We start from the raw sequence: 12468 nt of genomic DNA on the forward strand, positions 1-12468 counted from the left end.
CCCTATCAATCTTATTGTGGCCTTGATCTCATAATTGTACCAAATAAAGTCTAGTGACACCCCCCCTCCCTGAGAAGTAGAATAATGATGCACCTGTGGGAGAGCCTGCCCAAATCATGACCCCAACACATGTTTTGTGATCCTCATTTGGGGTCCCAACCTACAATTTGGGAAGTTTTGACTTAAATTCAAGTAATGACTTTTATTGTCACTCATTCTTTATTTTTATACATGTTTTTTTCCTTTTCTCTGTAGATAGGCTTTGTGTTTGGCAATGTTGTTGGGATGTACCTGGCTCAGAACTATGAGGTAAGCTGCCTACTGATTTTTTTTTTTTTCATTTTTGAATGTTGTTGCCTATGAAATAGGTTTTGCTACTTACTGAGAGATTATGAGGATTTAACTGGCAGTGTTAGCATATTGAGCAAACATTCCACTGTTTTGCTCAGTTAGGATTAGAATATATCGTTATTATATTTATAAATCTTTACTGTACTTAGAAATTTTGGGGGACTTATTCCACAGAATACAATATGAAGAAATAGACAAAAGCCAGGTAATGCAAAAATGTTTTCATGTGTAATATTTTTTTCTTTTTTCATCTGGGAAATATTAAGCAAATTAGTCTAAAATTGTATTGGTAGTACTGTCTTGCAAAGGAAAAGAGGCTCATGACCTTTCCTTGCAAGATTTAGTGGAGACTATACTGAAGAGCTGGCTGCATGATAACAAACAGGAAATTAGATTTGTTAGGAACTGGACAAGTACTGGGGAAGGAGGAGACTATTCGAAAAGATGGACTCCACCTTAACTGGGATGGAACCAGTGGTGTGTTGGTAAATTTTTAACAGGCTCTCTTCCGGTCCACCTCCTCCCCCCCCCCCCCCCCCCCCCCAAATTGCAGAGTTGCCTATACCCAGGGAGAGAGCCGTGTGGAGGGGTCAAGCATTACTCTCTCTGGGAAATTTTTTTTATTTTTAAATGCTTCCAGGTTCCAATCTAATTCAAATTTAATGTGGGATAAAATGCCATAAATAAGTAAATAAATATAAACTCTGAACATTGAGAACCTGATTCCTATAACATGTCTGTTTTAGAAGCCCATTACCAGGAGAAAAAAATCTCTGCAGGGTTAAATGTCATAAATAACTAAATAAATAGATAGATAGATAGAAACTCTGAATGCTGAGCACCTGATCCTTATAATGACATCTGTTTTAATGGCCCTTTACTAGGAGAAAAAAGATCTCTGCACAAATATAATACATGCTAGGGTGTCCCTATAACCAGCCCCTCTAAATGACACACTCAATATGATTGATAACAAATTACTACTCTATCTATGAAAAGTTATTCTATTACTATACTTCCTCTGACCTCTGTGTACATCTGTATGCTGCCAAAGCTGGCATGTTTGAAAATATAAGAGAGATTGAATTAAAATGCTACCAACAATAAAGAATGACAACCTAGATGCAGCAGCTCATAAGTTTGCTTGATTTTGTTTTCAGTTTAACGGCGCAGGAAGGGGAAACAGACTAACTTAAATAGCTTCAACTTTTTTTTTTTTTTTTTAACTTCATGCTGTCCTCATTCAAACCCAGCATCATCTCCCTCCTGCTGCTCCTCTGCCTACCTCTCTCAGCTTCCATTCCCTCTGGCCATTGTTCAAACATTACTTGTTCCAGCAGCTGTAACACGAGATGCTGCTTGATCCACCCCCCAGCCTGTCTCTGCTGAGTGAATGTACAGCCCCGCTGATGCAACTTGCTGTGGGTGGGATCTAGCAGAGAAAAGGCTCTGGGTTGGTCAGGCAGTGGTGAGGGGGGGATGATGATCCTAAGGGACGACATGACCAGGTATGCTGGGGGCCTATGGGAGGGTGGGGGCTTGGGGAGGAGGGAGAGAGGAGGAGAAAAAACCCCAGATGCTTGTGCGCTTGCTGCCTGACTCCAACAACCGGTTCTCAAAAATCATTAAAATTTATCAAGGGGCTCGTGCGAGCCGGCTCCAGCACACCACTGGATGGAACTAGGCTACTGGCACTAACATTTTAAAGAGGAGAGAGCAGTTTTTAAATTAGGACACAAGTGTATGGTTTGGCGTGAAGTATCCTTGAAAGACACTATTATAACAGGGAGTTGAAAGAATTCCAATACAGAGTTTCAACAAAGGTGAAAAAGGCAGGAGTGTTTAAGAGTAGAACAGAGCAAAGGTTGCAAATTATCCCTATCAACTTCTAAGCAGCTTGTAGATGCTTGGAAAAAAAATGTTTGAAATGTCTGTATACAAATGCTAGAAACCTAAAAAAAATAAGAGTATATAGCACTAAATGAAAAGGTAGATATAAGCATTTTTTAGCTGCAAAACTTGTAAACACGCCCCCAGTCTTTGCTGGCTTGCGAAAGCTGGTCTTCGCGAATATCCAGTTGTCCGTCGCCCGCTGAATATCGACTTTGACCAGCTTTGTTGGATATAACTGCTTATATTCTGGTTTGGCAGATAATCTGCTGGCTAACATTTAAAATATCGTGCGGTATGTTCTTTGAAAATGAAAAAACAGGGAGTGGGAAATGGACCAACCAATCCAAAGATTTGCGAAGAGACAAGAAATATTTTAAACAATGTTTATTGACAGAAGACTCGACACAGTACTGGCCACAGGCCTGCCTCAGCAATCTGTGCGAACGATCCTTCACATAACAATATCCAAAAATGCACTTAGAATTTGGAAATGCAAATTGTCTTGAAAAAGACTGTTAGGATTACAAATTCATTTGTGGAAGTTTGAGTGTATGGCGTTTCCAGATTCTGACTATAAGCAGGGCCAGTCTTAGGCAGACGTGACCGAGGCGGCCACATAGGGCCCTGCGCGATGTGCCTCAACTTAGCCTCTCCGACCCTCGCTCGCTCGGACGTTGGACCACAACCACCAACCAACCGCGTCATCATCATGATCCGAACTCGCTGCTCGCTCGTTGCTCTGGACTGCGATCATCGCTCGCTCCCGCCCCCCCACCCCCGCCGAGCCCGCCGACAGCTCTGGCCTCCCAGTCCCAGCCTGGGACGACGACGACGACAGTTGCAATCAACTTGCAGTGTAGCGACGGCCCGCCCCGACCCGACAGACAGACAATTGCAGCAGCCACAGGCAGCACGACGGCTTCGCTCACCCAGCGTTTCCCTTCCGCCTTCCCGCTCAATGTCCCACCTTCTGATGATGAGTTACTTCCTGTTTCCGTGAGGGCGGGTGGGAGTCATTGAGCGGGAAGGGAAAAGGAGCTGGAGAGCGTGGTCGGACTGAGCAGAGGTGAGCAGTCTGCAGCCATCGGGAAAAGGAGCTGGAGCCAGGGAGCGTCGTGGTCAGAGGCGGAGGTGAGCAGAGCAGCCATCCAAATTGGCTATGTGTCTTCAGTAAAATAATGCTGTAGTGTTAACCTTCAAAAGCCAGTCTTAGGTCACAACAGATTCTCCTGTTACTAACGAGCCAGAATTTGGGAGAAAGTTTTAGAACAGGCTGTGTTTTCTATCTGCCTGTACCCTCAAAAATAAATATTCAAGAAGGTGAAGGGTGCTGGTGCAGAGGAAAGGAGGGAGGAGTGGGGAGGATCGCTCTCATTCCAGACAGTCTGCGGATGTGTATGTGTGTCTCTATCCCGGGGGGGGGGGGGGTCTCTCTCTTCAGGGTCTCCTGATTCTGCACTATCCTGGGGTAGATGTGTGTCTGTCTCCTCCTCCCGCTGGGAATCCCTCCAGACTCTGGGCTCTGACTCACAAGTTACAGTACAGGAAGGATGATGGATGGATCCCCCCCTCCCTCCCATTACTCCGGTGAGCCCCCTCTTCTCTTATTTAGCACTACTCTGCCCCACCAGCACCCTTACCTTCTCTGCAGACAGTGAAAGATCTGAAAGCCGCTCAAGCTCCCTTTCTGGTCTCCCTCCTGCCTCCTCTTCCTCCCCTCCCCCACAGCAGCCTTTACCTTCAGGCTGCCCTTCAGTGGAGTCACTGTGGGAGTCCTGAATCCAGCACTGCCCCCTCCCCTGTGCCAGATGTCCTGCTTAACACATCTAGCACTGCCAGTCAGCACCTATATTAGTGACCACTTATAGAGCCACTTACCTCTTTTTTGGCTACTTGCCTCTCTGGTTTGATGGGTTACAGAGTAATAGGGGAATTTGAAAGTACTGGACCTTTTCTTAATATTTTTCCTTTATTCTCCTTTGTTATGAGAATTGGAACTACTAATTGTAGTGGACTTGAACTGAATAATTTCTAGGGAGGGGAGGTTTCATGATAGCATTGTGCTTATTATTTCAATCAGTTTTTTTGTACAAGTTTAGCTTCATTTGTCTTTATTTGAAATTTCATAAATAAAAAAAAATCTAAAAATGGAATAATCTTATCAATGGGGTGGAGCTAGGGTGGGGGCGGGGCTAGGATGGGGCCCCACCAAATTGGTCTGCACAGGGCCCCACACTTGCTAAGACCGGCCCTGACTATAAGTGCATTTTTTGGATATTGTTATGTGAAGGATTGTTCACAGAGACTCCTGAGGCAGGCCTGTGGCTGAAACACAGTACTGTGTCGAGTCTTCTGTCAATAAACATTGTTTAAAATATCCCAAATCTCTTTGCAAATCTCTGGATTGCATGGTCCATTTCTCACTCCCTGTTTGCTCCTGTTTGTACTTCGTGGGATCTCTGCATTCCTCTGCCCAGGCAGATCGACATGGACCTTTGAAAATGAACACCATAATTTTGTTTCTTTTAATACTCTTTTAAGCTTGGTTCTTTTAAATTAGATGTTGTACATCCTATTCCCTGAAAAAATAACATTGGTTCACTTGTATCCTAGTTTCTCCTTCCTTTCTCCATATTTTTGGTCTCTGTGGTCCTCATGAATTGCATTTGGGTTACTAGCAAGCAGCATGCTTCCTTGTATTGCATATCTGGTTGGTTGATTAATTCCCTTTTCCACAAGTCTTCACCGTTAACAACCCTTTTGTTATGTTGAGGCTTCTGAGGTGCTTTGCTTTCATTTTTTTGGGCCCTGTATAAACAACTATTCTGTCTGTCACAAAATGCCTAGCCACCCTACTGGGTTACCCCGCAGCCACTTAGAGGGCCTGTCTGCATCACAGCTCAGGTTTGCCTGCACGTGCTGCTCGTGCTCTACACTAGCACCCTCCTCCCACCGACTGGGACACAACCACCTCTGGGCGAGTCTCCTGCTCCCAAATTATCCCCATTGATTTCTAGGTTATTGGAGCCACACTCCCAGCACACAGTTCCCAGAAAGCACTCACAGACCCAACACACAAACCACCATGATTCTTTATGAGTCTGGACAGGCAGAGGCAATAAATTATTTATTGTCTTAAAAATTGAGCAATGAACAAAAAATGCAATCAGCAAAACAACAATGTAACTGAAATATTGATCAGTTATAAAACTAATTAAATGTTTGCTTACTTCCTAGAAAGTACCTGGGGAGATCAGGACATATATCTGTTCACAGAGTTTTAGCAAAAGAGATCTCTCTCTCCGGGCTAAAACTGAAGCAACAGCCAGCATCTGCTGGGTAATTTCAAAACTCCAGGCCAATCAGAGCCCAGAACAGTCAAGTTTCAAATAAAAACTGGTTACATCATAACAGACACTTCCTATTATCTGTGTCCCAAATAAGAGAAAGAGAAGTCAATCCTCTGTAACAGCTTTAAGCATGAACATGCACCATCTGCTGGTCAAACAGGAGAAACACACTTCAGACATATTTAAGGCAGTTAAATATCCAATACATTTTACAGGCTTAAAACACACTGTTTCTTCACAGTGTCCTTTAGCACAGTGGTTTACTTTTGATTTTCCCATATTAACCTTACTCCTGATAAGGTATCAATATGGGCTACTGTTAAGTAGAGTTATTTTAGCCCCATTTTATGCAATGAGGCCCTCTGGGGGCAAAACAGATCACACTAAAGGTCGGTGCTGTTAAGAGCATGAACTCTAGTATAAATATAATTAGCACTCGGATGAGGATTTATGAAAACCAACCTTTCATTCCCTTATGTATTGACAAGCAACTGACACAAGACTCAAGTATTATAAAAACAACTTGTTTTTTTCAGTTAGCAGATAAAAATAATAAACATGTCAGTTTAGAAAGAATGCACACCTTGTACCCTAGATCCACAATGGTTTAGACCACCTATTTATCCCCAGCACTACGATATAGGAACAGTTACAACCAGACTAGTGAAGCCAGTTCCTTCCTCAGACGCCGGAGCTGGAGAGCTGAGCTGTTCCTCTGGACACTGACATTCTGCAGGTACAAGCTGTGAGGGGACCATCTCTGGGGAGATACAGGGTGGTGTAAAGACGATCTGGATTGTGCAGAGAGATTTTATGAGCTGACAGACTCTCTGAAGCATTGGAGCTCAAATCCAGTTGTCACCAGGTAACCACTCACTTCCCAAGAAGTTCCTTATATTCATTTCTTGGAGGTCACTAGCATACCAAAAGTTATCGTGCAGTGCTTTTTGTTCTAGACGTTTTGGCTCGACAAATCTCAAAAATGTAATCTTTTAAGTCAAGCATCTGGGGTACTGTCCTTGACTCGGGTGCACGTTTTTTGGGGGCAATAAAGCCCAGGATTTGTGTCACTCAAGTAGACCATAGGCTTAGTCCAGTTTGTGGCCTTGTCAACTCAGACCCCAATGTGTGAAGCAAACCGGGATTGCAATGTTTTCATGTAGTCTGGTTTTAGCCACTTTAGGATGCATGTTATTGTGTGCCTATTGCACAAAGGGTGTCAGCACTGCTTTTACCGTTCGCGGAAGCAGTAGCTGAAAATGCAGTGTAATGCAAATGTATGAAAACAAGGTCTTCCTTAGCCTCTGCAACAGATTAATCCAGAAACTGGTGGGTTGTGTCCATCTACCAACAGGTGGACATAGCAATTACTAGACTGAAGATATGGATACCAGACAACCAGCCCCTTCAGTAGTCAGTATATTTCTGTCTCCAGTAGGTGGTGGACGACATCTTCTGTGGGGCAGCTCCTGGGCCTTTTGCCAGTTGAGTGTGAGGGCGATTGGCTGAGCGGTGCCATCCTTGGGGGCATACCTGGTCTCCAGGTCCCTGCCTCACCCCTTAGTTCCCCTGCCTCACAGCTGTTCTGCTGTCTTGTTTTCTTTTTGTGTTGACTGTGCCTCCTTCACAAACCATTAAAAAAAAAAAAAAGAAAGAAAGACAGCTTCAAAAAATTTTTTTTTAAATAGAAAAGCGGTAGACAGCACAAAGTGCACACACACAGCGGGACCGCTGCTCAAGGGAGATTAGCCTGCGCCTTGGGAACCTTGTTCGTGCCCTGTGTGCTGGTTTACTGCTGCTGCTTCCCATGTGGTGAGTAGTACCGTCTTACTCCGAGGCACGTTAAAGAGGAAATCTGCAGCGGGAATCTGTGTGGGCATGCTGCGCAGAGCTTTTAACAAACGCTTTTCTTCCCGATGAGTCTTCTTTCCGTGTGGAGGTGGCAAGAGCGTGCACCATTTTATCTGCTCCCGCCAACGCAGTTCCCACTCTGCAGTTTTTTGTGGCTTCAGACTTCTCCCGCCTGCCGGTGGAGTCTGGCACTACATCGACGGAGGGCTCCGGTCCAACATGCACTGCTTCTGCGGGTCTCTTGCCTGGATCTGCAGGCACAGGGGAATGTTTTTCCCCAGAGCTTATTTTGCTCCTTCACCATGCCTACGTTCTTAAGTGTTCCTTGCCTCTGCCTCAGTCTGATCCCTTGTTGGAACCTACAGAGGGTTCTTTTGGGGATTTGGGTTCCCTGATTCCTTCCCCTGTTGAGGATTCTGCTCATAAGAAGAGGCGCCTGACCTCTCTTTCTGAAAGGGGGGGGGTCTTTGGGCATCATCTACCCCTCTCCCTCACTGGCGGCACTCTCTGGGGACTCCCTCCGCCCTTTTCGAATTGATCAGATGGAGGAGAGCGAGTTGTTCCAGGGGGAATCTGATGACCCTTCCATGGTTCGCCTTTTTCATAAAGATGAGTTACCTTCCTTGATTTCTAGCACTGAATATTGTGGATCTGGAGGCCCAAGCTGCAGCCATGGTCAATCCCAAGATGTCCAGCACTAAGAAGCCATCCAGATCCTTTCCTGTTCATGAGGCCATCCAAGACCTTATTTCAGCTCAGAGGTCAGACCCCGAGGGGGGGCTTTAAGATGACTAGAGCGATGGCTCGCCTTTACCTGGTGGGCGCAGACCAGGCAGATAAATTTGCCCTTCCCGCGGTGGACACTCTGGTGACAGCGGTCACCAAGAAGACTACTCTGCCTGTGTCGAAGGTGGGGTGGCACTGAAGGATATGCAAGATCAGGGTCTTGAGGCTTCTTTGAAGTGGGCATTTGAAGTTTCTGTGTTGACTCTACAGGACTCTATCTGTAACTCTTATGCCGCCAGGGCATGCCTTTCCTGGATTCAACAGGCTTGGATCAAGAACAGGGCGTGGTGCCTGTGTTGGAGTCCGTTGCACCCCACATGGAATCGGGACAGGCCTATCTGGCAGATTCCCTTTATGATCTGGCCCATGCTTCGGCCAAACAAATGGCTTTGGCGGTGTCTTCCTGTCAGTTGTTGTGGCTTCGTCACTGGAGAGCGGATATGATGTCTAAGCAATGCCTCACTAGATTTGCTTTTTCGGGGCAAGCTTCTCTTTGGGGAGGACCTGGAAAAGATTGTGAAAAATTTGGGTGATTCTAAACGACAGTGGCTCCCTGAGGATAGACCTAAGCCTTGAATATTATTACTATTTGATCCCAGGCCTGACTTTGCTTCAGGATCTAAAATGAGGAAACAATTACAGGCCTGTGTCTGTGACTTGAACTCCAGTGTTGAAACACTGCAGAGCAAACAGAAAACCGCATGGGTGTGGGTCTAACTGACAGAGTTGCATGAATGTGGCAATTTGGTGGTCACAGATGTTCTTGAGAAGCAGAACAAAGATGGTTTCTCAGGAAGATGACCAGGTGTCTCAGAAAGTGTTTTGAGGAAGATATGGTCAAAAATGTAGAAATGACTGGTCTTGCAAGAGCATGACTTTGTCTTCCAGTAAGGGGTGGTCTCTTGCTAGCTGTTTCAGTAAAATACTAACCAACTCATTACCATTACTGAGGGGAGACATGATAGAGGTATATAAAATAATGAGTGGAGTGGAACAGGTGATGTGAAGCGTCTGTTCACGCTTTCCAAAAATACTAGGACTAGGGGTCATGCGATGAAACTACAGTGTAGTACATTTAAAACAAATAGGAGAAAATGTTTCTTCACCCAATGCGTAATTAAACTCTGGAATTCGTTGCCGGAGAACGTAGTGAAGGCAGTTAGCTTGGCAGAGTTTAAAAAGGGGTTGGACGGTTTCCTAAAGGACAAGTCCATAGACCGCTACTAAATGGACTTGGGAAAAATCCACAATTTCGGGAATAACTTGTATAAAATGTTTGTACGTTTGGGTAGCTTGCCAGGTGCCCTTGACCTGGGTTGGCTGCTGTTGGGGACGGGATGCTGAGCTCGTGTCACGTTTTCAAAAAGCAGGAACTAGGTACACCTGCTGAAACATGGCTGTGCCGAGTCCTTTGTATGCTTTCAGCACTTCAGAATTGATAAATAGGATTTTTTTACATCACTTAGCTTTGGCTTCCTGTTTTTATGTTTCAGCATTTTTATTGGCGACAATCCAATATTAACACTTCACAAATAGAAGAACTCCAGAAAACACACTCGTGCGTAGAAACAGAATACACATAGTAGTCAAGAGTACCATTTGTCATCAAATTATTAATCCATTTATCCCCCCCCAACTTATGTTACAACAAATTATTGCAAAAATATTCATAAACATCATACAAGCAAACAGAACTTCCACAAATAACACCCATGTAGATACTCAGCTTGTACAATTAAAGCAATAGCATGTACTTCCAATTATTTGTAAGTAGCAAACCATCCCCCCACCCCCCGCAGCCCCCCTACCCTCTCCCTCCCCACTACAACCATGTGGATTAGTAATTCAAAATATAACTTCTCCCTTTAGGAGGTAAAGTGGCTCCCATCTAGCCCAAAAATGAGTCGCTGGAACACTGTCCCATTGCTAGACCCCACATCTTTCCACCCTCATCTGTTGAATCAGCTGAGACCTCCATACTTGTAATGAGGGGCCCGAAGGGGAGAGCCAAAACTTCAAGATAGAGTTAATCCCAGAAAATATGGCAATCCCAATAAAACCTTTAAAACCTGCAGGAGGGACCGAGGTAAACGAGTAGTGCTGAAAAAGAAGCAGTAGGTCCCAGACCAGTGAACATCCTCACCAAGGCTGTACCGCCCTTAGCAATCCCCTCCAGATACGGCTCACAGCGGGACAGGACCAGAACAGCAATGTAGCCATCCCACCTCCACACTTCAAACAAGACCCGCTACTCGAAAAATGTGCCCGGAAGGCACGTTGCGGAGATATATACAACCGTAACAAGAAGCGGTAGTTTTTCTCTTTGAAAGATTGATAACCGTTGCGAATATAAATTTTTTATATATACTTTACAAAGATCTGAAGAAACCACACAATCAAGATCACTCGACCAACTCAAGGCCAGCTGAGCATAGTCTAATTCAGTTGTCGTGTCTTTCAGCTGTTGATGATGAAATTTTAAAGGAACAGACTGTTGCGAGTCCAGTGAATATCCCTCTGTTAAAATATCCAGAACATCTTCTGTTAAATCTGACCAAGGCAGCGAGGAGATATAATGCTGTAGTTGAAGGTAAGCAAAATATTGTCCAGATGGAATCCCATATTAGTTCTGCAAATGTGTGAACGATCTAGCATGACCCTCCTCATTAAGAACTTGAGCTAAATACATAATTCCCTTTTTTGCCCATGAGCTAAACACACTGGCTTCCCAGCCTGGAGGGAAGGAAGGGTTATGACAGATAGAAAGCAGCAGGGTAGTCTTAACTGATAAGTGATGTCTCCGACATGTCCAGCGCCAGGTGGCTCTCATCGAGGCCAGCAGTGGATGACGGCAAAAAGCATGTTCTGGCAGTCGACCACCAGAATGAAGTACCTGACTAAAATGAACCCCTGGAAATAAAGAGGTCTCTAGCGACGTTAAGGAAAACTCAGTAGTCCCTCTAAACCAGTCATTTATATGCCGCATCGTGCATGCGACTGTAAGAGACCTGATACTTAACAAACCCATCCCTCCACTCTCTCTCGGCGTAGATAACATCACTAAGGGAAGCCTGGGACGTTTACCTCTCCAGAGGTAAGATTGAATTAGCCGACCCAACACCTTCTCGTCTTTCCGTGACAGAAATAGTGGCAATTGCTGAAACACATAAAGCCACTTGGGCACTAAGATCATATTAATCAGCGCAATCCGGCCCCATAATGATAAAGGTAAATCCTGCCACAACATAAGTACATAAGTAATGCCACTGGGAAAAGACCAAAGGTCCATCGAGCCCAGCATCCTGTCCACGACAGTGGCCAATCCAGGCCAAGGGCACCTGGCGAGCTTCCCAAACGTACAAACATTCTATACATGTTATTCCTGGGATTTTGGATTTTTCCCAAGTCCATTTAGTAGTGGTTTACGGACTTGTCCTTTAGGAAACCGTCTAGCCCCTTATTTAAACTCTGCTAAGCTAACCGCCTTCACCACGTTCTCCGGCAATGAATTCCAGAGTTTAATTATGCGTTGGGTGAAGAAAACTTTTCTCCGATTTGTTTTAAATTTACTACACTGTAGTTTCATTGCATGTCCCCTAGTCCTAGTGTTTTTGGAAAACGTGAACAGATGCTTCACATCCACCAGGAAATGTAGATGGAAAGCGATGACCACAAATGCTCGCAGTCTAAGCAATAAAGTTCATGACCTTCAAGCCCTGATGTTGGAGGCAGACTTAGACGGAGACGTGGCTCAATGGTTCCCATGAATGGGATGCAAATATACCAGGCTATAATTTATTTAGGAAGGATAGAGAGGGTTGTAAGGGTGGAGGAGTAGCTCTATATGTGAGAAATTATATCACAGCGACCGAAATGACAGGGACCTAGAGAAAGGAAGAAGCGATATGGATCACCTTAAAAAGAGATAATAGAACCTCTATCCACGTTGGTGTTGTCTACAGACCTCCGACACAATTGGAAGAATTAGATAAAAGACCTGATCACAGATATTCAAAAGTTGGGAAAGAAGAGAGGTGCTGTTGCTGGGAGACCTGATCACAGATATTCAAAAGTTGGGAAAGAAGAGAGAGGTGCTGTTGCTGGGAGACTTCAATCTGCCGGATGTAGATTGGAAGGTTCCGTCTGCGGAATCGAAAAGAAGTAGAGAGATCGTGGATGCTTTCCGAAGTGTTTTGCTCAGACAAATGGTGACGGAACCCACGAGGGAGGGATGGAC

At 44.8% G+C, this 12468-nt stretch overlaps 1 protein-coding gene across 1 annotated transcript in view; it reads left to right on the forward strand.

Moving 5' to 3' along the window:
* The first annotated feature begins 283 nt into the window (after positions 1-283).
* Positions 284-12468, forward strand: part of MTPN (myotrophin) — a 312389-nt gene continuing 300204 nt past the window's right edge. The window contains exon 1 of the mRNA XM_030217256.1: positions 284-309. The gene's annotated coding sequence lies outside the window, so the exon portion shown is untranslated. The remainder of the gene's footprint in view (positions 310-12468) is intronic.

The sequence above is a fragment of the Microcaecilia unicolor genome, chromosome 10, assembly GCF_901765095.1.
Source record: "Microcaecilia unicolor chromosome 10, aMicUni1.1, whole genome shotgun sequence".
NCBI lineage: Eukaryota > Metazoa > Chordata > Amphibia > Gymnophiona > Siphonopidae > Microcaecilia > Microcaecilia unicolor.